The sequence below is a fragment of the Podarcis muralis genome, chromosome 6 (genome assembly GCF_964188315.1).
Source record: "Podarcis muralis chromosome 6, rPodMur119.hap1.1, whole genome shotgun sequence".
Lineage (NCBI taxonomy): Eukaryota > Metazoa > Chordata > Lepidosauria > Squamata > Lacertidae > Podarcis > Podarcis muralis.
In genome coordinates this window covers 60,899,685-60,924,851 of record NC_135660.1, presented here as the reverse complement: position 1 = coordinate 60,924,851, position 25,167 = coordinate 60,899,685, and the positions used below count along the sequence as shown (strand labels likewise).

The following is a 25,167-nucleotide window of genomic DNA, read 5'->3' as shown; positions in this document are numbered from 1 at the left end:
AAAACATTTGAACTCAAGCCATTTTAATACTCCAGCCAAACACACATTTGCTTGGATGGAAGCCACATTGATTTCAAAACTAATTCGCTTCCAAGTGAAGCATGCTTACGGAGAGCAGCGTTGAAGCATGATCTCCTTCTCCTCCAACTTGGTGGGCAGGCAAAGAGGAGGAGTCCTCAACATCAGCAGAGGAACCCATAGAAAGCAAATAGATGGTCCAGATTCCCTTGCTACATGCAAATGGCCGCTGCATGGTGAAGGTGAGGGCATTATTGTGGCTCCGTGGCTACACCAGAGTAGCTTTATGTGGAATCCATTTTGTAAGCAATAGCAGGGGCTCTTCTGCCCTGACTCGGGCATTTGTGTCCTTTGTTGGGACCACAGCAAGAAGACCCATGTACCTGCAGCAAGATGGCGATGGTAACTTGCCACCCAAGCCTACGTCTGCCCCAACTTTAACATTTATTAATACTAAGCCAAGTTTCTATCATAACAAGGTTTGAAGCTGGTTGACAATCCATGGTTAAGAGGAAGCAACAGCTAGCATGAACATCAGTTTATGACAGCAGTCCAGAAGTCACCCCCAAATGTAAGGAACCGTGGTGCTCCACAGCCATCACCTGACAGGCCATCATCTACAAGAAGGAGCACCAGAAAATCCCATCAAATGAGAGATACGGGTAGCAATGGTCTTGTTGTCTGGATGACAGCTACAAATCCACTGTGTCGCTGGACCAGAAGAGAAAAGGAGGAATGGTCTGGTTGCCATGAAAACAACGGCTGCACTCCCAAGTCCAGAGAAACCTTTGACAGGGGAAAGGGAGGTAGACTACATGCACATTTAAGATCAGAGATGAAACAGACTTGGGAGGACTCCCCCCACAAATTGTCTGTCCAAGCATGGCAAGCTGTGGTGGTTGAAGAGTGCCAGTTAACCTCCACCTTTTCCCTCCTGATTTCTGTGTTATACCTCTGTAATATTTTTATTTCTTTCAACAATTTATTTAACAGTGTAGGTTCTAAGTGGTATACAGTGAAGAATAAAATCAACTGAGATTAGCCATAAAATCAGCAAAGCTTACTTAACACGTCTGGTGATGAGCCATGAGGGACCATGAACAGTGACTCCCTGCAAAACCTCAGTGACTGGGGCAGGGATATAAGGTCTCAAGTGGTCCTTAAACCAGGCATAGGCAAACTCGGCCCTCCAGATGTTTTGGGACTACAATTCCCATCATCCCTGACCACTGGTCCTGCTAGCTAGGGATCATGGGAGTTGTAGGCCAAAAAACATCTGGAGGGCCGAGTTTGAGGAAGCCTGCCCTTAAGCATCATTAAGATGGTGATAGGCTGGGGAAGAACAGCCAGCACAGAGGAGCAAGTATGAAACCCTGAGGATTCCCTCCCTTAAAAGCGCCATTGCTATGTTTGAATTGGAGCCACTTTATTATGGTGCAACTATGAATTGTTAATTTAACTTAAGCACTGTAATCAAATTTGCAATGTACTTTATATCAAATAATAGATGGCTTGTTAATGGACTCCTTTGAGCCGTCTGACATTTTTTTAAAAAGGGATTCCCTCCCCTAAGCAGCAAACTGTTCTAGAAAGGATCATTCAGCATGAAGTTTTATTGCCCTCATGTGATATACCCACGCTAAATGTATTCACTAAACTCATCTCTCCTTCACACTGATCTCTTCTCAAAACATAATTGAGAACAGTCATTGTGTGATGGAATGGCTGCAAAAAGAGATCAAGCAAGTTAACCATATTCAATGTTTGTAAAATGTATTGCTATGGTTCAGTAGAACAGCAAAGGCCAGCAGGCTGGTAAATAATTATTTGCCTTCTGCACATGTTACCACAATAAACACCAACCAACAGGACAGGAGATGTATGTGGGTATGAGCTGCGTCAAGCACACATGTTATTCAGCATTTCCTACACGGCCTGTCATGCTTGCAGCCATTTTGAAACGCAGAGCCTGATTTCCTCCTTCAAGTCATTTTGCACAATATGGCGTCCAAACCTAAAGAGCTGACAGGGGTCAAAAAGTAGCTGCAGCACTAGTGGTGGGCTATCTTAGGAGTTCCACCAAAGGAACTGCAGCCCATGACAGGGCTTTCTCTGTGGCAGCCCCTAATTTGTGTAGCTGCACCTCGCTGAGAGGTGCATCTAGCATAATTATTGTACAGCTTCTCTATGCTGAAGAGACACCTTTGGCGACTGTGGCGAGTCGATTTTTGTGGGATCGACCTCTCTTTTCTCTACCTTTGCTATTCTCTTTTTGTTTGGATCTCTTTCACTTGCTTGCTTTGCTCTTAGAATTATAGGATTATATTGTTGCAACCCACCCTGGGAGCTTATGGCGAAAGGTGGCTAAGAAATCCAATCAATCAATCAATCAATCAATCAATCAATCAATCAATTGTTCTAGAAAGCAGGGCATTCAGATCCAGGGACATGTGGCCCGATTTCACATTTTGGTAGATATGGGCATGATAAGAAAAGTGAAATCCTTTCACATCTTTTCCAGAACTTTACTACAGCTTAAAATACGACACACACACCCCTAACAAAAAAATTGTAGCAGTAGTACAGAGGAGAATAAAGAAACTACGGTTAGACTTCTCTGCTTACACAAGGGCGGGGGGGCATCTTTTCTTAATATTGCTCTGAAGTTCAAAGCAACTGTCTGGTTAGAGGGAATATCAATTTCCCCAGGAAACCCTGCTCAGGCATTTGCTCTTATCCATATGGAAAGATGTTTCCTTCCAATGGAAAAAGACAGCACTGTTTACTTGCATGCAACAGCGAGTGTATTTAAACGCTAAATATAGATTGGCAAGGAAGGAAATATTAGTCAACAAAAGCTAAAAAAACAATTATGTACCATGTCAGATGGTGTAAGCTTTGCTGGAAAATGGCAGTGAATATGAAACCCCAAAGGCTCCTGCTGGAATAATGCCAAAGTGAAAGATTTGTACATTCCAGTGGAGACTCAGTATTTTTTTGATATCACAGTATTTTACAGGGAGCATGTGCACTTGCTCTGACATTTGTTTGTTTTTCAGTCTTGGATACTGAAATGTGCTAGCTGTGAAGTTGGCTTAATTTTCTAAAGTAAGAATAGCTCCCCATTCCCTCCAGTCCTAAAGCTATTGCAATGACCACAAATTAGTATAATGTACTCTTTATTTTAAAGAAGCACTTCTTATTTTAAAATGCTTCCATTCAACTCTCCTGTCTCACAAACCAAAGAAGAGAGTTCCAAATAACCTTCGGTTTAGAAGTTTTCATCTGGCAGCCTAATAGGGTTTGCTCCCAATATGTTGATCTCAAACTACACATTACAGAATTATTTCACTGCACTCCCACTTATTACAAACTGAGCCTGTTCATTCACTTACCCTGAGAAGTACACTCTTCTCACAACCAAACATAAAATTAGCAGCCCAATCACTGGAGGCACAGTGAATAGCCACCTAATGCAGGCTCTTAAAAAACAGTTTGTGTGTGATCCACTTGTGACTGTTCACTTCTGAGTCCTGAACTCCCACACTGCACAAAAGCAAATCCATGGCACAGCCATCAGTCCCAATCGCTCCTATGCATCACTCAGCTGATGATCTTCAATGAATTACACTTCCAGAGACCCGCAGCTGAAATTAAAACGAACTAAACACTGGCAAAGTAAGAACTCATCAAAGTGAAACAGGAATGAGACAAACATTCAAGAAGTTTTTGTCTCTATCTGGTCATCCCCAGGGGTCAGCAAACTTTTTCAGCAGGGGGCCAGTCCACTGTCCCTCAGACCTTGTGGGGGGCCAGAGTATATTTTGGGGGGGGGGAAATGAATGAATTCCTATGCCCCACAAATAACCCAGAGATGTATTTTAAATAAAAGGACACATTCTACTCATGTAAAAACATGCTGATTCCCTGACCATCCGCGGGCCAGATTTAGAAGGCAATTGGGCCAGATCCGGGCCCCCGGGCCTTAGTTTGCTTACCCATGCATTAGGGGAACTTTTTCAGATTTTCATACTGCATGGAAGTCACCTTGTGAGGTTAGCTACCTTTAACCAGGCAGAGGGCCTTCTCGGTGGTGGTGCCCGCCCTGTGGAACGCCCTCCCATCAGATGTTAAGGAAATAAACAACTAACTGACTTTTAGAAGGCAGCCTTGTTTAGGGAAGTTTTTTATGTTTGATGGTTTATTGTGCTTTTAATTCAGAGCCAGAGTGGCTGCGGAAACCCAGCCAGATGGGCAGGGTAATAATAATAATAAACAAAAACAAAAAAGTTTATAAATATTCTAAATAAATCACAGCACAGAAGAGCAACCGAGATCTTCCCTTTAGTGCTGGGACCACTAAAATTCCAAGCATTTGATCACCTGGAAACCCAACAGGGGAAATCCTATGCATTCTTACTCAGAAATAAGTTCCACTGTGTTCAATGACACTTACCCAAAGGTAAGACTAAATGCTGGAATCTAGGAAAGCTGAGCTATGTCCAGCCCTACACAACTCAAGCCACCTAGAAGTTTGACCTGGGCTCCTTGAAAAGTGAAATGACTTTTCACTCCTGCAATCCATGGAGAAGTAGTTGGTTGGGTGGTGGCTCTTACCTGAGCTCCCTTCCCTGGCACCACTTTCCAAGAGAAAAAGGGGAAGCTGTGAGGCTATGGTGAATTCAGCATGGTTTGCCAATCCTGTGCCGGTCTAATCAGTATGTTTGCATTGCACCAATCTCACTCCTCCCAGTAACCCAAAGTTATGCCGGGCTGGGGGCCAGGGACGTGCTACTGCTCCACCTGCTGCTATTGCATGGATAGCAGGCCTAAATAACCATTTCAGAATTCCAATAAAACATGGAAAAACTGCTCTCAGACCATGTAGACAATACTGAGCAAACTGGACCAATGGTATAAGGCTTCCTAGATTCCTTGCATCTGAAGGCATTTGTGTACGGCCAGTGCAACTGCTTAGTTATGGGCAGCCGTACTCCTTAGCTCGGACTTCAGCCTGCACCCGTCACTCAAGCAGTTGTTGTGGGAGCTCATGCCCACGCTCTAGCAAAAAAGAGCTGCTACTGCTATTCAAACTTGGGGATCTGCAGAGACACTCTCCTGTCCCAGGAGTTTTGGATGTCAGTTTGAAACACTGCAGCAACCATGGCCGTACCTGGGCTTTCTACCCCAGACTTCTGCTTATCACTGAAGCAAAGGAAAGCAAGCACTTGCCTCTCTCCTTAGAGCTCATGTCCACTGAGCTTATTCCTTCAGCAGTAATCCCAAGATGAAGGTGCCAAGGCTGTGTCGGGCTTGCCTTACATTTTAATAGGGGTGAAGCTGTATGTATGGAGCACACAGAAAGCTGCCTTATGAATTGCTTAACCCAGACAGTTGGCCCAGCTAATCCCCACATCACAGTCTCTATGGGATGGAGTTCAGAATTTTGGCATTGCTTCTAGATGCTGAGCTGGCAGCTGTGGCTGGAGTGTATTTGCCACAGCGACACATGCCTCGGTCACCTTTCCATGTGGCACAGGTCTCATGTGGGACAGATACTTGGGCATCAGTGACTTCCACACGCATGGATACATGGTGCATTGTGCACATCTCATGCGCCGCAAACAAGGTGCACATCTGTCCTTGACTGTGGTGAAAGCTATAGCTGTGCACATATTTCAGTGAACGTTGAAGCCCTGTCCACACACAATGTTTTTCACTATCTCCCCACCCCTGCTGGCACTGAAATCTATAGGATTTAAGTGCTTAATTCGGCTTGATCAGCTCCAAATCCTTGATTGGCTTCAATTGAGCCTAAACGTGTTTCATCTGCATTTACTTGCACAAGGAAGAGGAAGCAGGGGGAAGGGAGGAAAATATATTTAAACCTGGCTATTAAGAGATATCCTGTTTTTAATAAGGCACTCTATATTCTTCTTTTCCACAAGGAAGTGCATTTCATAAAGTAACATTTTAAAACTGTACTGGAACTACACTCTTCCCATTAAGGAAATTTCCAAACTAAATTTAAAACTATTCTTCTGATAGCACCAAATCCCCTCTCTCCTAAACAGTGCTAGAAACCGAGATATGAAAGTGAGGAGTTAAATGGTGCCTTAAACCTAGGTCATGGGCACAACAACAGAATGTCTAAAAGGTAAAGGTACCCCTGCCCGTACGGGCCAGTCTTGACAGACTCTGGGGTTGTGCACCCATCTCACTCAAGAGGCCGGGGGCCAGCGCTGTCCGGAGACACTTCCGGGTCACGTGGCCAGTGTGACAAAGCTGCATCTGGCGAGCCAGCGCAGCACACGGAAACACCGTTTACCTTCCCGCCAGTAAGCGGTCCCTATTTATCTACTTGCACCTGGGGGTGCTTTCAAACTGCTAGGTTGGAGACTTCCGGGTTGGCGCCATCGCCGAATGGCGGACTCCCTCCGAGCTCCGGAGGGAGCCTGCTCGGCAGGGGTTGGGTCTTCCCGCTCCGGCGACGCGGGGACCCTCAAAAACCATGGGCGCTGAAACCCACGGACATGGTGACTCGGCTGGCACCTTTTAAGCCCCCCCTCGACCCGCGAAGGAGCCTTTTTAAAGGCTACGGAACGGGTGACAGGGCGGGGGGTGCTTTGAGTACTCCGCTTCCCCTGCCGAGCGAAGCCGCATGCCATTCGACGGAGAGCGTTGACTTCTTCCATTGGAAATTCGGACTCAAAGTATAACCCGTGAGTAATTGGAACTTGGATTAAAAAGGACAAAATTTATAAAAAATTTGGAACGAGCGGGGAGGGCGTAAAAAGGAAGTCAGCCCCCCCCCCCTGTTGTAGAGGAGTTAAAGCAAAGGACTTAACATCTAAGATCGAGTGCAACCCTATTTTGAAAAAGTTATCAAATTTCGCGACGGAAAATTATAAGACTGAGCTGGAGGAGAATAGTGGAAGTGAATTAAAAAGCAACCCCCCCACGGAACCTGGGAGCGTTTTAGCTAGAGTGCCCGGAGAAGACAAGGAGAGGTTTTGACAGCTGTCAAAGAGCTGTCAAAGCAGAAGAACAAAAAAGAACTTTGTTGCAAGGACTTTACCGGTTACATTTGTTATAATTCGGATTTAGAATGTTTAAAACAAGGAATACTAAGTTACTATGATTGCTGGTTGTGATCTGGAAGGGAACTGAGTTATTGCAATTCACCTAGAGGAGCTGAGGGATATTACAAGTTGTCAGCACTGAATTTGAACAGAACTCTTTATCTCCTGGGAAACTGCAGAAATGGAACACTATTTTGGCTACAGAGGCTTACACATGTAAAGCAGACAATGGACTTATCTACCGAAGAATGGAAGGGATTTGGCATCATGTTTGGTCCCTGAATAACAGAGCCTTTGCAGAGGAATTTAGAGACTTTTTGAATTGGATCATCTGTGCAGGAAAATAGGAAAAGAAAAGGAGGGGAAAAAGAGGAGACAGATCAACAAGAACAATCGACAAATGGATAAAGCTGGAAGCGGGAACATTTGGAACATCCAGAAAAAGTATAAAGAAGTAAAACTGGAGTTTTCACTCCCAAGTATAAAAAAGTCTGGATGGGAAAAATGGGCCCTTTTGAGATAGACTCCTTCCAAGATTGGATATACAAAATTAAAAATGACTGGTAAAGGACTATGGTTTAAAAAAAAATAAAAATGTGGGAGCTACAGGAAGACATCAGATTTGAGAAATATTGGGGACGCAACCGGGGAAAGGGGGAGGGAAATTTGGAATCCAAAGGGTGTAAAACTATATTTTATCTTATTATATTTTAATCTATTATGTATATTAAAGGGGAGAACGCGTGGAAGGGATTAAGTCGATTTTAGGAGGTGGGCTAATATTTTTAAATTGGGATAATGACACTAAGTTTAAAATCTGGGATAAGAAAATGCTGAACTTATTTGTAAGAATTGGAATGCAAGAGGGGGAGGGGAGGGGAAGTCCTGGAAAGATGATATGGAAAATAAGACTTTAAATTGGGATGTTTTGTTTTTGATATTGTTATAATTGGAAATGCCTAATAAATATTATTAAAAAAAACAAAAAAACCCAACAAACTGCTAGGTTGGCAGGCGCTGAGACCGAGCAACGGGAGCGCACCCCGCCACGGGGATTCGAACAGCGACCTTTCGATCGGCAAGCCCTAGGCGCTGAGGCTTTTACCCACAGTGCCACCCGCGTTCCTTAACAGAATGTCTAGGTCCACTTTATTTTGATAACAAGAATATTAAGCTGAAAATGAATGAACTGCAGCTAAAATATTATGTTCATTTTTCACATGCTCTAGTCCTTCCCCTGCCCACCCCCCTAATATTTTTAAGAGGGTCTCTTCTCCAGTCTTCAAGATGAGCTTGAAGTGGGGAGGCAAGAAAAGGTTCTCCTTTCTTTCCACTCTGCAGTTTTAATCTGACATCTTAGGCACAGTACTGCGTCCAGAACTTAGAAACTACTCATGCTAATGTAATTCCCTGTCACAAAATGCGCCGAGAACATGGATAGGCAAACTAAGGCCCGGGGGCCGGATCTGGCCCAATCACCTTCTAAATCTGGCCCACAGACGGTCTGGGAATCAGCATGTTTTTACATTAGAATGTGTGATTTTATTTAAAATGCATCTCTGAGTTATGTGTGGGGTCTCCCTGGTGTTTTTACATGAGTAGAATGTGTGCTTTTATTTAAAATGCATCTCTGGGTTATTTGTGGGGCATAGGAATTCATTCATTCCCCCCCCCCAAAAAAATCTAGTCTGGCCCCCCACAGGGTCTGAGGGATAGTGGACCGGCCCCCTGCTGAAAAAGTTTGCTGATCCTTGGCCTAGAACAATGGAAGTTTCAAACACTGCTCCTAAATTAACGCCTAGATTCTTGGCTTCTATTGCAGCCTTATACCCATTTACATGGCAGTAAGGCACATTAATACATTTTTAATCTTTGTTGGAAGCAGCCCAGAGTGGGTGGGGAAACTCAGCCAGATGGGCAGGGTACAAATAATAAATTATTATTATTACTATAAAGTCACTCGAATGAACTGCTGAGTACATTCACTCTTAGGAAGATTCAACTTCTAAATCTTAATCCCAAATCCATAAGAAGATATAACTAAAGAAAATGAGAAATGCTGGTTATTTTGTTAATTCAATATACCAATATTTACTCAGTTCCATTTGACCTTTCCACCTGCTATTACAGATATCTGTAGCATTAAAGAAAATACATTTGTGTATTGTTGTTAGAAGCCGACATCTTGTTATTGAAAAGAAAATCAACACATACCTTAGTGGGGTTTTTATCTGCACAAAAGAGGATCTTTTTTTTAAAAAAAGAAACTACATTTGTTGAAGCCTTTTTCGCCATTAGTTCAGAATTAAACTTGATCTCAGACCAAACCAAATAATTCTGAAAGAGGCCCAACATGTGACATTTCATAAATACACCCACAGCAAAAATAACTTACAGAGGCTCAATGTGAGAACTGTTAGGCTGCTAATTGTTCCAGAACTTGGGAACAACTTTGTATTTCAAAAGAAAGGACCTACACAGACTAGAAAGCTAATTTAACAACACGACCTTCAGCCACCATAACATTTTGGACCAATGCTTACAGTTGCACGCTACACCCTATCTCAGAAAGCTTAGGTACCACTTTATAGCTAAAATCCACAAGAGAAGGCAATATACTTGGTGCAATCACGAACAACTCCTTCATATAGTCAACATTTAAGGAAGGCTTTATAAGCTAATGATGATAATGATGCATAGCTCACTAAGAGCAACAAGCAGCCGAAAGTGCACTCCATTATCCCATACATCAGTAAGGCTCCATTTCCATAAGTGAACCCTCTACATCAGAGACAGGGACCTTGTGGGCTAACCTCTCATCAGACCCAGCCAGCCATGTCCAATGGGCAAGGATGATGGGAAGTAAAGTCCAACAACATCTGGAGAGCCACAAGTTCCCCATCCCTGTACTACAGATATAGACTCAGTTTGTCCTTGGGAGAATAAAGGGAAGTTGCCGTCCATTCATTTCCATGAAGCTGGCCATTTAGACCACCCTATCTGAATCACTGGAGCTTTCTATGTCATTCTAAGGAAGGAAGGAAGGAAGGAAGGAAGGAAGGAAGGAAGGAAGGAAGGAAGTTCCATGTCAATTGTGAAATAATTAATTGCACATTTTCAAAGTCTGATAAATCTCAATACATTGTAGAGGGTGCAGCTAAATCCATGATTTTATAGGTCATCTTGCACAAACTCCTTTCTTCCCATGGGTTGACTTTTGACAACTATAGAGCAATTATGGTCATTTTTTGTTTTTAATAGGTTGTCCTTCTAGCTACCTGTTTTATTTACATTAAACAAATCAGTTCCTGGTCCCGGTGTCACATGATAAAAAAACAAAACAAACCACAAACACACACTCAAAATAGCAGTTATAAAGGCAACACTATATATATAAAAAATCCACAACAATTAAATCATCAATTAAAACATGATGCCATAACTATAACAACAGAAAACAGCTATTTTATAACTGGAAAATCAGTCTCCTCTCCCCACAAAGACCTGTGCTCCTATATATGCTCCTATCTGGCACCAAAAAAATAAACAACGATGGCACCATTTGTACCTCAAGTGGGAAGGAATTCCACAACTGAGGTGCCACTACAGAGAAGGATATGGTCCACAATGCGCTTCTCCCAGCAGTGAGATGACAAGAAGAGCCTGTCCTTTATCTCTTAATGCTCTGTCAGGTTGTTATAGCGGGAGGCCCTTCCTCAAGCATTTGAGCTCCAAGTTGATTATGACTAACATTAACACCTTGAATTGGATTCAATGCAGTGCGTATCTATCAGAACTGGTGTTACATGAATGCCTTAGACCAGGCATAGGCAAACTCGGCCCTCCAGATGTTTTGGGACTACAATTCCCATCATCCCTGACCACTGGTCCTGTTAGCTAGGGATGATGAGAGTTGTAGTTCCAGAACATCTGGAGGGCCGAGTTTGCCTATGCCTGCCTTAGAAGCACTCAGGATTTTAGGAGCCGCTGCAGCCTCTCAACTGCCTTTAAGGGTAGCCCCACACAGAGCGTGCATTACACTTTTCTGCTTTCGGGTGCTGCTGAATGGTGCTATGCGCTGCCTCCATGCTGAGCAGATGGCTGTGCGCCCACCATTTGAAGGATTCTTAAATTGGGTTTCTATGATTGTTATTGGTTAAGGGTGAAAAAGCAGGCAACAAATCTATTCATCACCGACTTTCTATCACTACGCACAAGAAACAAAGCCAAAATACCAAATATAACAAACACCAAGTACCATATTTATAGACTACTCATCTTGGAAAGTGAGTGATCGGCATAGATATAAATTCTCAAGGAGCCAATTCAAGCAGAGGGCCTGAAATATGCGCAGGGTGCTCTCAAACAAGCAACTCCCACCAGACATGCAGTGCTAGCATGACAGAAAGAAGGGTAAGAGAGTCCCACTTTGCACAGGCAGGAGGGCTATTAAAAGGAGTCCTTTCATGACAAATGTTTCCCACATAGGCACAGCTGAGGTGTTGAAGCCCTAGAGGACTGCATTACACAACAACCTGCTCAACGTATGAATCAGGTCCAATGCCGCTGATACACCGCTAGCATGACGTGGCTGCCACAGAAAACAAACAAAAAAATTAGATTTGACGCATCCAGGGAGCCACGTTGCAGTGGTTAACTTATGCAAAGAACCACGAGGCTCATCCAGACTCTCTAATGAGAGACACACTGTTGACAGCAAAAGTTACCACACTATTTACTATTGCCTCCATTGCCATTGCAATGTGAACCCGGTGTCACATAGCAACCGTGTTTGATGACAACAACACTTGCAGCGGCACTGTAGGTAATGCACCTCTGAGTAAAGCCAAGAGGATGAATTCTTAGCCAACAGGAACTAAGATCGCCATGAAATCAGCATCCTCCTTTTATTCAAGGAGCTGCTGTTTAGGTGGATTCAGCAGACCAACCATATAATCCCTGTGCCTAGAAGTAAGTCCAAGCACGTTCCACTGAGCTCCCTCCATGGCAAGCGTGTTTTGGGTTGCACTTCAAATCAAATATTATTCAAAGTCTATTCACCATTGTGTAATGTGATTTGACTTTTCTACTTCCAGATCCGAGAAAGCAAACGTCTTACAGATATAATCTACACTCTTGGAAAAATTTGATGACAATGTTTACATTGGTCAGCCCCATTTTTGAGCGACCAGCTCTGCTGCAATTGTTTGAAGTGCATCCGACAAGACTCTTTCATATGCAGTATTCTGAAGTTTGTGAGACAGTGGGTAGTCCTCCTGCACCACAGCAAAGGCCTCCACAGCGGTAAGCCTCACTGAACTCCATGGGATTTACTTCTGTGGAAAGATATCTGGGATTGAATGGTAACTCGTGGGAGAACATAGCCTCCTCCCCAACATAAACCCTTATTATTTGGTCATCAGCGGCCAAATTATGATTTCTGAAACAGTGCTGAAGCTTCCAACAAGATGATCCGTTGTTACAGAATAGTGGCTGGGGGAAATGTGCTGCGTTTAGTAAGTAGAAAGATGGCCCCGGAGGATGTGAAAAGGATTACTCAGTGGCCAATTTTTGATGGACCTGGCCTGTCTGTAAGCCTGGCTCTAAGAGAGGTTTCAATTTATTTTGCAGACATGCATTGCGCACACTTGTGTACAGACCAGCATGAAGTATATCCTTGGAAGCTGCTGGATGTGCATTTCACTATTTGCCTGTTGTTAAATTGCATGAGACTCTTAATCCCAGGGTTGTGGGTTCAACCAAGCCCCACATTGAGCAAAAAGATTCCTGCCTTGCAGGGGGTTGGACTAGATGGCCCCTGTGGTCCCTTTCCAACTCTACAATTCTAGGATTCTAGGAGTCTACCTGAGAGTAAGCTCCATTGGAAACAAAGACACATACTGCTGAGGAAACATACAAAGGGACTGCCCTCTTAATAGCTACTCTGGCCTTAAACCAGGTGTGGGGAACTAATGGTCCTCCAGCTGTTGGACTTCAACTCCCATCAGCCCTAGTCACTATGGCCAATGGTCAGAGCTGATGGGAGCTGCAGTCCAGGGATCATATGTTCCCTATCCCTTGCTTAAACCAGTCTGAACGGAGTTGCCCAAATCTCTTGCACAAATCCCAGTGAAATGAAGAGCTTGCAAAATGGAGGACACTGCAATCGTTTTTCCCATTTCTTGGCAGCTAGACTGTTTTCGTTTATTTTATTTATAAATGTAACTTTTAGGTAATTTCTTAGGGCCCAGCCTTCCCAAGGTGGTTTACTTAACACAATACAAAATACATTTTTTAAAAAAAGAAGAAAGTCACCAAACTAATCTCAGCACACAGTACAAGAAAACAGCAGCTTACTGAAATTCTCCTGATTATGCATGTAAGTTAGCATAAAGCCTTCCAACAGATCGGCAATTTTGAAAACCACAGCAATTAAAACCCTTTAAGAAAAAAGCAACACAGAACAGATGAGTTTCTAAAGCCCACTTAAAGGCTTGCACAGATTAAGAGACCAGGAACAGTCAAGGTGTTCAGCTGTAACACTTAACAAAACTACTTCACTGTGATTAAAAATAAGCAGCCCAAGTCATTCAAGATTGATGTCTTGAAAAACAAAGTGCGTGAAGCCTTTAAACACCCACAGACAAGATCTAAAAAGTGTGTTAAGTCGATTACTGGGAAAGAGTTAACTTGTGCATGAGAAAAATAACCATGCAATTGAACCTGGCTGTATAATTTTTCCAATTGCTTACTAAAAGACCGCCATGGAGTTTGCCCATTACTAATCCCCAAACAATATTTTTCTGGGCAGCAGCACAATAATTGGGTGTATCCAGGTACATAGCTATGGATTTAGCCATGCCCATAGCAGCTTTATATTTGCATTTATTTACTAGTTAAATAACTTTACATTTAGTTTGTAATATGCATTGCGAACTCAAAGCTTAAGTTATGCACCACTGTTCTTTGGAAGAGCGTGGTTTGAATCCACACTAAATGGGGGGAAATTATAAGAAGTCGCTCTATAAAAGGCTCTGCTGTCTCAAAATCAAACCATTGGTTCATTTAGCTCAGCACTGTCTACACTTCCTAGCTGGAGATACATAGCACGCGCTTTAGAGACAAACCATTGAGCTGTGGTCATTTTTTACATGGTACATAACATTAACTTTATTCAAGTTTTCATATCAGCCGTCTTTTGGGATCCAATCAACCTTTAGTCCAGGAACAGCCAACACGGTAACCTCTGGATGTTGTTGGATTCCCATCATCCCCAGCAAGTATCCCCCTATAATGGGAGTTATAGTCCAACTTGAGGGTGCCACATTGGCTATCTCTGGTATAGTCATTCTAGGCTGTTCCTGTTTATAAGTTATAGATCATTGGGTGCCAATGAGATTAGATGTCCATTTTCCATGCCAAATCAATTAACCAACTATTTGCATAATTTAAAATCAACTCACTGGTCGATCTCCCTAACTTCTGACCCTTAATTTTCAGTTAACAATTTTTTTTAAAAAAAGCATGCAAGATATTCCAAAAGCCATGATATATTTATTAGATTAACGTTCCAGGGGACTATATTAAAACATCTCAAAGAAATTTCTGTGGTCTCCAAAAATATACACTAGAGATTATATTCCTACCATAATTGATCCCAGTGTGATGTAAATTATGTGCACAATTAGAGCTGCTCTTCAGAATACACACTTGTGGCTCTTTGGGGACAATGGCTTGATCAGAACTTTAAAAAAAATTATTGCTTCTCACCCAGAGTCTAGATTTCTCCAGAAGAATGACATACATTTGGAGGACAGCAAAAGGACTGATACTCCAAAATAAAAGTAAAGTGATAAATACAGTGGTACCTTGGGTTAAGAACTTAATTCGTTCTGGAGGTCCGTTCTTAATCTGAAACTGTTCTTAACTTGAGGTACTACCTTAGCTAATGGGGCATTCTGCTTCCGCCACGGCGCCATTTCTGTTCTCATCCTGAAGAAAAGTTCTTAACCTGAGGTACTATTTCTGGGTTAGAGGAGTCTGTAACCTGAAGCGTCTGTAACCCGAGGTACCACTGTATCTGTTTCACCCAACAAAACTGCTCTTTTAAGCATGTTTTCACATTTAAAAAAAAATCCAAAAGCCTGAAACTGTTCTGGTAGTTCATTTGTTCCAAAAGATTGCAGCTGCCACACTATAAAGCAAAGGGGCAGATTTTCAATGTGAAGAAAATGTTGAAGAAGTCAGAAATTGTGATTTATACATTCTTTCACATCTGCAGATAATACAATGCCATAATCCAAACTCCGGATTTAAACACCTGCAAGTATTCAAGAGGATTAAGAAACAAACCACTTGATGGGGGGGGGGGGGCAATCCTTGCTGGTGCAAGCAGTTGGTTTCCAGCAGACCAAACACCTAGGACAGGGATCAGCAAACTTTTTCAGCAGGGGGCCGGTCCACTGTCCCTCAGACCTTGTGGGGGGCCGGACTATATTTTGAAAAAGAAAATGAACGGATTCCTATGCCCCACAAATAACCCAGAGATGCATTTTAAATAAAAGGACACATTCTACTCATGTAAAAACACGCTGATTCCCGGGCCGTCCACAGGCCGGATTAAGAAGGCGATTGGGCAAACGTAGCAATTTGACTTCACCCCTAGAGGTACACTCCATTGCCACTCAAAACAGACGGAAGCTTGCCAACAACAAATTGCAAGCACTTTGGAAGGAAAGAAATACAGCAACACGGCTGGTAAAATAGAAATATATTTTGATCAGGTATTTTGTATTGTATTGTTAGTTCTGAATAAAATATAAAAAACCACCCTAGAGAGTATAAATTACACTGATAGCTGGAAAACTACCCTTTTAAAAATGCCCAACACTGCAAGCACTGTCATAGTTTTTAAATGCGTTTTATAAAAAGACACATCCACTTGAACATTTTGCAGCTGAAATGTGCCAGCTCTACAAAAATAAAATAAAAACCACGCCACTGCAATTTGTTTTAGCTTGACACATGTTTTTTGTCAGAGGTTTCTTTGTCCCGTCTGTAAGTAATCTCCATGTGTTATCCACATAAACACTGTCACCTAACATTAAACTTTATACATTTTTTTGGAAGCTAACCATTGGAACAGATTCTGTCTTTATGCAATTAATCTTTCAAAATATTAACTGGTCTTTACTAAAATCATTAACCCTTGAGTGCTCCGAGGCAAAACTGTTCCTATTACAAACTTGCCAAGTCCTAGGTTAAGCTTAGGGGTGCGGGTGGCGCTGTGGGTAAAACCTCAGTACCTAGGACTTGCCGATCATCAGGTCGGCGGTTCGAATCCCCGCGGCGGGGTGCACTCCCGTTGCTCGGTCCCAGCGCCTGCCAACCTAGCAGTTCAAAAGCACCCCCGGGTGCAAGTAGATAAATAGGGACCGCTTACTGGCGGGAAGGTAAACGGTGTTTCCGTATGCTGCGCTGGCTCGCCAGATGCAGCTTGTCACGCTGGCCACGTGACCCGGAAGTGTCTTCAGACAGCGCTGGCTCCCCGCCTCTTAAGCGAGATGGGCGCTCAACCCCAGAGTCAGACACAACTGGCCCGTACGGGCAGGGGTACCTTTACCTTTACCTTTAGGTTAAGCTTGTTTGTTCGTACAGTATTTTTGAAAACTGACGAGTGTTTTGGCAACTAGACAATCTACTTTAAGGTATATGGGCAAACCTTGAACTCAGTCCCAAAGTTCATAGGTAAAGGTAAAGGTACCCCTGCCCATACGGGCCAGTCTTGACAGACTCTAGGGTTGTGCGCCCATCTCACTCTATAGGCTGGGGGCCAGCGCTGTCCGCAGAAACTTCCGGGTCACGTGGCCGGCGTGACAAGCTGCATCTGGCGAGCCAGCGCAGCACACGGAATGCTGTTTACCTTCCCGCTAGTAAGCGGTCCCTATTTATCTACTTGCACCCGGGGGTGCTTTCGAACTGCTAGGTTGGCAGGCGCTGGGACTGAGCAACGGGAGCGCACCCCGCCGCGGGGATTCGAACCGCCGACCTTTCGATCGGCAAGTCCTAGGCGCTGAGGCTTTAACCCACAGCGCCACCCGCGTCCCATCCCAAAGTTCATAGAGATTGCCAAATGTCTAGAGGAGTGCAGGGCTGCTCCCAAGTGATTGGTTTCACTTCTTGCTCTTATTTTCCTGCCAGTTACTCTCCTATCTCTACCCGGATGCTGTCACACGTTTCATTGGCTGGTCTGAACTGGAAATGGCAATAAGGGCAAAGCTACATGCACAGCCTCCACAAAGCAATTCTGTGTTACCTATCTACAGCAATGAACTGTGCTATCCTCATTGCCCTTCCAGCTGGACTGAATGAATGTTTGGTCTGATCCGGCAGCTGGCTATTTTAAAATGGTTACGGAATTGTGAGTCACCCAGCAAATTTCACAAACTGGGTAATTCAACATTAAGCATGAACAATTGTTCCACTTTCATATCTAAAGAGATCTCGCACATCTCCACGTGTGGTTTAGCTGCACTCAAATTGTTAATGTTTAGCTTGAAACAGAATGGACAACGAGAGCAATCAGCAGCAGATTCATGTTTCAACCTGATCTCTCCACACAATCTTCTCCTGAACTTATGCCACAAGACCTCTGACATCCTTTGAAAAGTGGATTTTACATACAAATGAATATGAATATGTAAAATTATATATAGAATAATAATGATTAATAATTGCAGGTTGCAACTCTTTAAAACAGGAATGGGAATCGGATCTAGGGATAGAGACTGCAGAGGTGGATTGGAATAATTTGTGAGCTAAAAAACCCCACTAAAATCAGCATCAACTTAAAATATGAGCAAATGCATTTAAATTACTAATCTGATGGCCTTGGACACCATTATGGACATGTGAACATATAAAGCCCTTCTGGCAGAGGATGTTTACAGAAATAAGCTACATTACAGCTCAAAATGTGGAATGTACCCCAAGTTTGGGATTGTGAAGTATTTTTTAAAAAGGGCAATCTGACCTTTGTTATAAAGACCTAATTACTTTTCTTTTAGTAGTGACACGCCTGCTAGCAGCACAGAATTGGAAAGGATTGGAATATCTGTGTATCTCTCATTGGAAACAGAATGGGTGATCTATTTCTATCAGGGCAAACTTAACTAGATTGATCTGTCCCGGGGGGTGGGGGGAAGAGTTGTGGATTTTGCTTTTGCATTTTTTCTCTCTTTTTCGTAATTGTTATCTATTAGAAATCAATAAAGCTATTTAAAAAAAAATAAAGCTTCTCCTGAGCCTATGCAAGTAGGAAACTTCCAGGAACTAGGAAGGAAGGGGAATCCTTGGGAAACCTAAAGCTTAGGGAACCTAGGCTGAGCTTGAAAAACCTAGAGCTTCTCACCAAATGACCCTTACCTCTAAGATGGGGGAAAAACCTTTACTCTTTTTTCATCAAGGAGACTTCCTGATCCTTTGTGTCATCAGAAGCCAACAGATTAATCCCCAACCTCTAACTGTACCTGTCAAAATGAAACTCCTATCTCCAACTGGCAAGCAGGTTCTGGGACTCCTATACAAGGAAACCAAGATGTTTCCTAGCAACCAAAACTGTCCCTTATATTAAGGAAATAGCATTTTGCTTCAGCTTGGTCCAGAAGGCCAAGACTGCCATGGATAACAGGCCTGGAAGTGAACACTGAAGAGGGAAGCAATAACCAGCAGAGCAACTGGATCGCTGCACATCAGTGTGATACTGCAAATGACACATTTGTCTCATAATCTGGCCAAAATAAACAAACTTTTATTTATATTATTTATTTTTAAAGGGCTGCTGATTATTTAATGATTCACCTGTCTTCAATTCCCCCCCCCCCATGAAATTCCACATGGATGACCATTTCCAACTATTTTCCTTGTGCGTTTTTTGCTCCTTAGGAATCATCCCCCCCCAAAAAAATATATGTTTGTATTCAATACAGAATGTTCGCCCTAGAATCTTATATGAATGTTGATACTTCCTCTTACTCATCTTCTCATAAACACAATTGCGTGGATCAGAAAGCCTTTTACCATTCAAGGATGCAAGAAAGCTACTTATCTGCAGGACAGTTTGTCAGGTCAGCTTTCAGCAACGGTTTCCTGTTCCTCTTGGGGGTGGGGAAGCCAACTGCTACTGTGACAGCTTTAATAGCTATGAAGCGTATACAAGATCGGCAAATAAATAGTTCTGCTCTCCTTGCTCAATAGCAGGCTAAGTTGCAGAACAGAATTGGAGGGGCTTTGGAAGAGAGGAATGTTCTCCTATAGCAGAACAATTTTCTTTTATGGGAAGTTTTTCACATCTGTGAGGAGCAAAGCTTACTAGTAACTCAATTATTAGCTCCTTTTCCAGTTGGCGGAAGTTGCAAGAAGATTTCTGATTGTCACACTAAAATCATACCACATAATGGTGTCATGGAGTCTTGAGCCATATCTACACCACAGACTTAATAACTGGCTTAAATAGTGGTTCCTTTCCTCAGGGAATCCTGGGAACTGTACTTCCATGAGACTAATCCAAAACTAGTATACAACACACTGGGGTGAGGAAGTCATTTGAAAAGGGAAGTCACCAGATGAAATAGAGAATGCAGAACCTGGACACTAGACTGTCTGCCCTAGATTGTGTTAGAAGGCAGGGAGAGAAAACAAGTGCAAGAAAAGGAAATACTGCACATCAGGTTTATTGTTTAGATCACAGAATCTGCACAGCATATACAATCATCTATTTTTATAAGCAGGGGAATCTTCCAGTTCTCTTGACCATAATAAAAATATTTGCACATTATGTCTCCAACAAGGCCTGCAACAAAATGTTTCAGTACATACAGCCCTCCTATCAGTAGCACCTCCAGCAATATATTTTATCCCCCTCCCTCGTTTTTCTGTTCTGTTTTTCCAACTCATCATCAATCTCCCCTGGCTACTGAGCATGTTTAGTTCTCTTTGGGCTCCTTGGATGCTCCTGTTGTTGTTGTTGTTGTTGTTATACTAGTATTATTATTTCTGCATACCTCCACGGTCCCCCGTGCATGCTAACGCCTTCCTCTCATTTCCCAGTAGCCCAATTTTGGTTACAGTCCTGCTAGCACTCAACACATCAGTTCCCTTTCGGGAGGAGAAATATCAGAATCCTCCCACAATAAGAGAAAGAGTGCTTTTGGAAAATGCACAGCGAAGAGGCACAATCTCAGTTATGAGCTTATGTAAAATCACTGTAGAATCCTACAGAAACACATTCAGTTTTGGGAGAGAGAAAGTGTGTGTGTGTAAAAAGAGAGACATTCATTAAAGCAGCTGTTTCTGGGCTGCATTTCTGGACAAGGGTTTATCCCCTGACAAGGGCAGCGCTAAGGAGGGAAGAAACTCTGTAGCTGCTTGCTTTTTCTGTTTTCGTACACTAGAGATGGACTGATAGCATTTTCCACTGTTCAGATTGCATATCTCCCAAAGGACATGAGAGACACAGTGCAAAAAAATATGAAGAACCACAAAAGCTTTTAGCACTTGCTTGGCACTTTGGACAGAACACAGAATTGCTTCCTGCCTGCATATCCAAGAACAAAGTGAAAAATAAAATGGGAGTAAAACAGGAGGGAAGGCAAAATTTAAACGAACAAACAAACACTCCAAGATAGGTTACAGCCAACTAGTAAATTTAAGTAGTGGAAAAAAATCATGATGGTGATGATATCTTTGCTTTCTGCGGAGGGAGTCCCCCCCCCCTTCAACTCAGAGAAGATTTTGAGATTAAGAGGAAGCCTCCTCAAAATCACATTTGCTCTTCACAGGAATTAAAGGCAAAATCCTACACTGAAGTTACGGCGTCTGAGGGGAGCAGAATACAAGACATGCCCCCACTACACACACACACACACACACACACACACGTCCATGGAAATCTGCAACATGCTAATGACCTACTGCCAAAAAGCAACAACTGACAGTCCACATTAACAGTGCAGCTTCACAACAGCTCCAAGCTTGGCACCAGGAATTTCCCCCCAGTAAGAACTGGGGAAGTCAAAATCATATTGTTCAAATGTTGTTGGGTACAACTCTCATCAGTCTCAGTCAGCATAGCCAATGGTCAAGAATGAAAAGAATTTTAGTCCTTCACAAGGGGGAAAGAGCGTGCTCTCCTTAAAAATGGACCATAGAGAAAGCAAGGATAAAATGTTCAAAGGAGAGTTGCAAATATACAAATAGATAATAAATATTCCATAAAACAAAATCAAGGCTACAAACGCATATTAATATGGAATACTGTTTGTACATTTGTCCCTTTGAGCATTTTGTCCTTCTCATCTGAAGGATACCACATTGGCTACCCCGGACAAATAATTTTACCTCAGAGATGTTGAAAGTCTTTTATTTAACATTCAGAACAAGGCCCTTCCTTTTTTCATCTGTACCAACTGTATAATTTTTTTTTTAGAAGTGCAACATCTTCATTAGCAAGTCACATCAGAGCACTGTTGTTAGTACTTGCTCCAAGCCATGTTAGAGTTTCCTTTTAGCGCCTGCCGTTTTTGCCAACTTCTCAATTAAGGCAACACCCCAAAAATTATTCACTGTTGAATTTCACCAGAAAGAAACAACAAACGCCAAAAATGAAAAATGAAATGAAGGTGGGATAAACAGACAAAGACACGTCAGCAAATAAAGTTGTGTGCAAGCAGCGCAGAGACTAATCCTCGGGCGTTTCAGCTGTTAAATAAAATTATAGTAATGGGGGTGGGGGCAGGGGCACAAGAGGGAAGCAAGCCAAAAGCCAGCACAGATAGCAGGCTTTTAAAAAACCCGAGAACATACGTCTAAAACGAAGTAAAGTTTACTTTGCCAGACGTTCCTATGGGAAAATTAGTTTTGTGGTTCCCATGGGGATTGTTAGATCTCTAAAATTAGGCAGCTTGCTGCAATGAAGTAGAAGAAGAGGTCTGTAAGGGGGACCTGCATTTCAGCATTTCAACATCCCAAAGGACTTACAGTTTGCAAACATGGCTGAAAATGAGGTGGCAACGGCTCATTTTATAAAAGAAAAACAACTAATGTCCACCAAGATTCTTGATCTTAAAAAACAAACAAACCCAAGCTCTACGAATTAACTGTATGAGGCTAGCTCAAGCCTTTGGCAGGGATGCAGAGAGACTGCACCAATCCAGTATCCACTTGAAATTTCTATATGGGATACTCTGACATGTGAGCACTAACCAAACACACACTTAATGCTTAATCCAGGCAAGACTGAGGCACTGTTAGTGGGTGGGTTCCTTGACGGGATGGATGGGATATGGCCTGCTCTGGATGGGATTACATTGAAGGAACAGGAGTATAATTTAGCAGAATTGCTGGTGCCTGAATCTCAAGTGGTCTAGGTGGGATGGAGTGCCTTTTCTATCAGCTTCAACTAGTAGTCCAGCCCTGTCTAGACACGGAGAGCCTAACTTCTGTTGTAGGTAGAATTACTGCACTTATTTTTATTTGCGGGAGGCAGCTATTCCTGATGTCCTATGGTTTCTCCACAATGTTTCAGACATTTGGGAAAGGTGCATAGGTTTGCCTATGAATTCACTCTGCGTTATTATGTTGGGCAAACTTACGAAAAACAAAACAGTGGAATAGGAATCTCTCTTCCCCAATACACCTGCTGCAGCAAAAAGCTGCAATGTCAGCCGTGAAGGTTTCTTCTCTGGATCTTAAACCCAGATTATTTCAGACCAAGGTATTACTCAGGGTCCTTGCTGCTTCTGTAGCTCCCCAGACAGCAGCAGGACACATGTATACGTAGGCTTATGCCATGTACTTTGGAATCAGAAGGAAGCTCCCCAAACCACCTTTCTATCCCTAAATGTACAGGGCCTCACCCTCTCAAGATATGAGAACCAAGCAAGACCAAGCAGCTTGGGTTCAGAGGGCAATGTTGATCTGGCAAAAGAAGGAAGGAAGGAAGGAAGGAAGGAAGGAAGGAAGGAAGGGAAGGAAGGAAGGAAAGATTGTTCAAACAGGACCAGTTATAAATCACTGCCAATAATTTTGTATGTGGATTGATTGCATAATTTTGACTTATGAACATAATCACTTGGATAGCCATTCCTGCTGCCAGGGGATAAGTGGGGTTGAGGCTGGCATGCCGGTCACACAGATTGGCCAGACTGCACTTTTCAGGTGTCAGAAAGAGACTATTACCACATGCCCGTGTCTGTACATCATGCTGCTGTTGAAAGCACAAAATAACTCTTCAACCAGATGACAACTCCAGTCAAGAGCCCCTGTTAAAGTCATCAGTAGCTTTCTTCATCGCATGAATGAAGGCTGCAGGGCAGCGATTTCTCTCCCTCTCTCACGCGCTGGAGGAATGTTGCATCTATAGGCTTTAAAAATGCCCTCCCCACATGGCAAGCAGCACTGTCAGATAAATGCAGAAGCAACCACACTCCTTATAGCTGCTCCAATGCACCCGTTACTGCCACACAACACACCACGAATACCACACACAGGCCAACGGGGGGAAAGTTATCCTGCTACTGCAAGAACCGCTGAGTTCAGGCCCCAAAGACCACAAGGCCACCCACAGAAGGTTTCAAGGGGAAGTCAAAACTCAAAGCAAACAGCAAAGTGGCGTGTTTTTACTCCTCACTAGTACGGATCCTTTAAAACATGTGTCTGCACTTGTGTTTTCCTTTTTGGTCACCCAGATGCAATTCTTAACCATCACAACAAGCAAGCAGGGAAGCAGCTATTTACAAGACTGCTGAACACGTAACAACTCACTGGGCCACAAGAGATAAGAACATAAAGCATTCATATTTCAATACAGATAGTTACGGAGCAGTCCATAGTTATAAAATGTGGTGGGTATGTAAGCATCACACTGATGATTGGCAAATTCTCTTTTTTCAAAAATTCACCTTTGCCTTAAAAAATGAACACACAGTTCAATCTGGAAAATTGATTTTTGGACAAATTTTGAACTATTTTTCCTTATGCAAATGTCACCTGGTTGGCAGCTAATCACAGTGTTATTAATGCTGTTCAAACCCTCCCAGACACACTTTTTGTCAGGCAAAGCTTCCAGGTAATGATCCAGTATGACTCAAGGTGAGTGAACGGAAGGCTTGGAATGGCCTTCTCTAAACTGGCGTATTCCAGCTGTTTTGGAGTACAACTCCCATCATCCCTTGACCATTGGACAATGCTGTCTGGGTCTGATGGGCATTGAAGTTGACTGAGGGCACCAGCTTGGGGAATGCTGATGGGTGTCTCACTCATGTGAGGCAGTGGATCTTCTGCTTGTAGAAGTGGTGAAGCCACTGCACTGTATATTTGTAAATAAACTCAAGGCAGTCTCTTCTAGCCAGGCCTCCTTCCAAAGGAAGCTAATCCCAGATAAACTAGCCAGGCCTCCAAAAATTCTGAACGGTCATAGAAATGGGAAGCACACAGCAATTTCCTTAGAATATCAGCAACAATACAGGAGTCATGCAGAAGACAATTTAAATACCCAAGCATTCTTGACTGCATATGCCTTCCATGGACATGAGGTGACAAAATGTAGCTGCACACACATGGATAGGCTCAATCATGCAGCTGGCAAGATCTATGCATATAATAAAATGCCAAGGCTTGTGATCCATGACCATGTACACAAACACAGCAGGTTTAGTGGAGCATAGGGCAGACGAAGGCACCAACCCAGTACTCAAAAGATCAAGTACTAGGATCAGCAGATTGAAGGACCATAGTCCTTCCTTTAGAAATCCCCTACACTGAAAAACAAACACTTGATCCTCTCTTTCTCCAGCCCCACCCTGAGATCTTCTCATCCAGCAGCATTAAAAGCACGCTAAAGCAATTGATACCTAGTTCTGGACCTCAACCACCCCTATATGCAAACAGAATAAGCGAAAGGATTTCAATCTTCCTGTTCTATTTTCTATTTGCTACAATTTTGTTTCCCACCCATCCCAGATAGGAAAACAATTGTTTTGACGTTCCTCCAGTTTGCTTGCTTGCTTGC

The 25,167-nt window shown here is 42.9% G+C and overlaps 1 protein-coding gene across 5 annotated transcripts in view; it reads right to left on the bottom strand.

Moving 5' to 3' along the window:
• Nucleotides 1–25,167, bottom strand: part of INPP5A (inositol polyphosphate-5-phosphatase A) — a 243,600-nt gene that overhangs the window by 208,693 nt on the left and 9,740 nt on the right. The gene's annotated exons all lie outside the window — the stretch shown is intronic.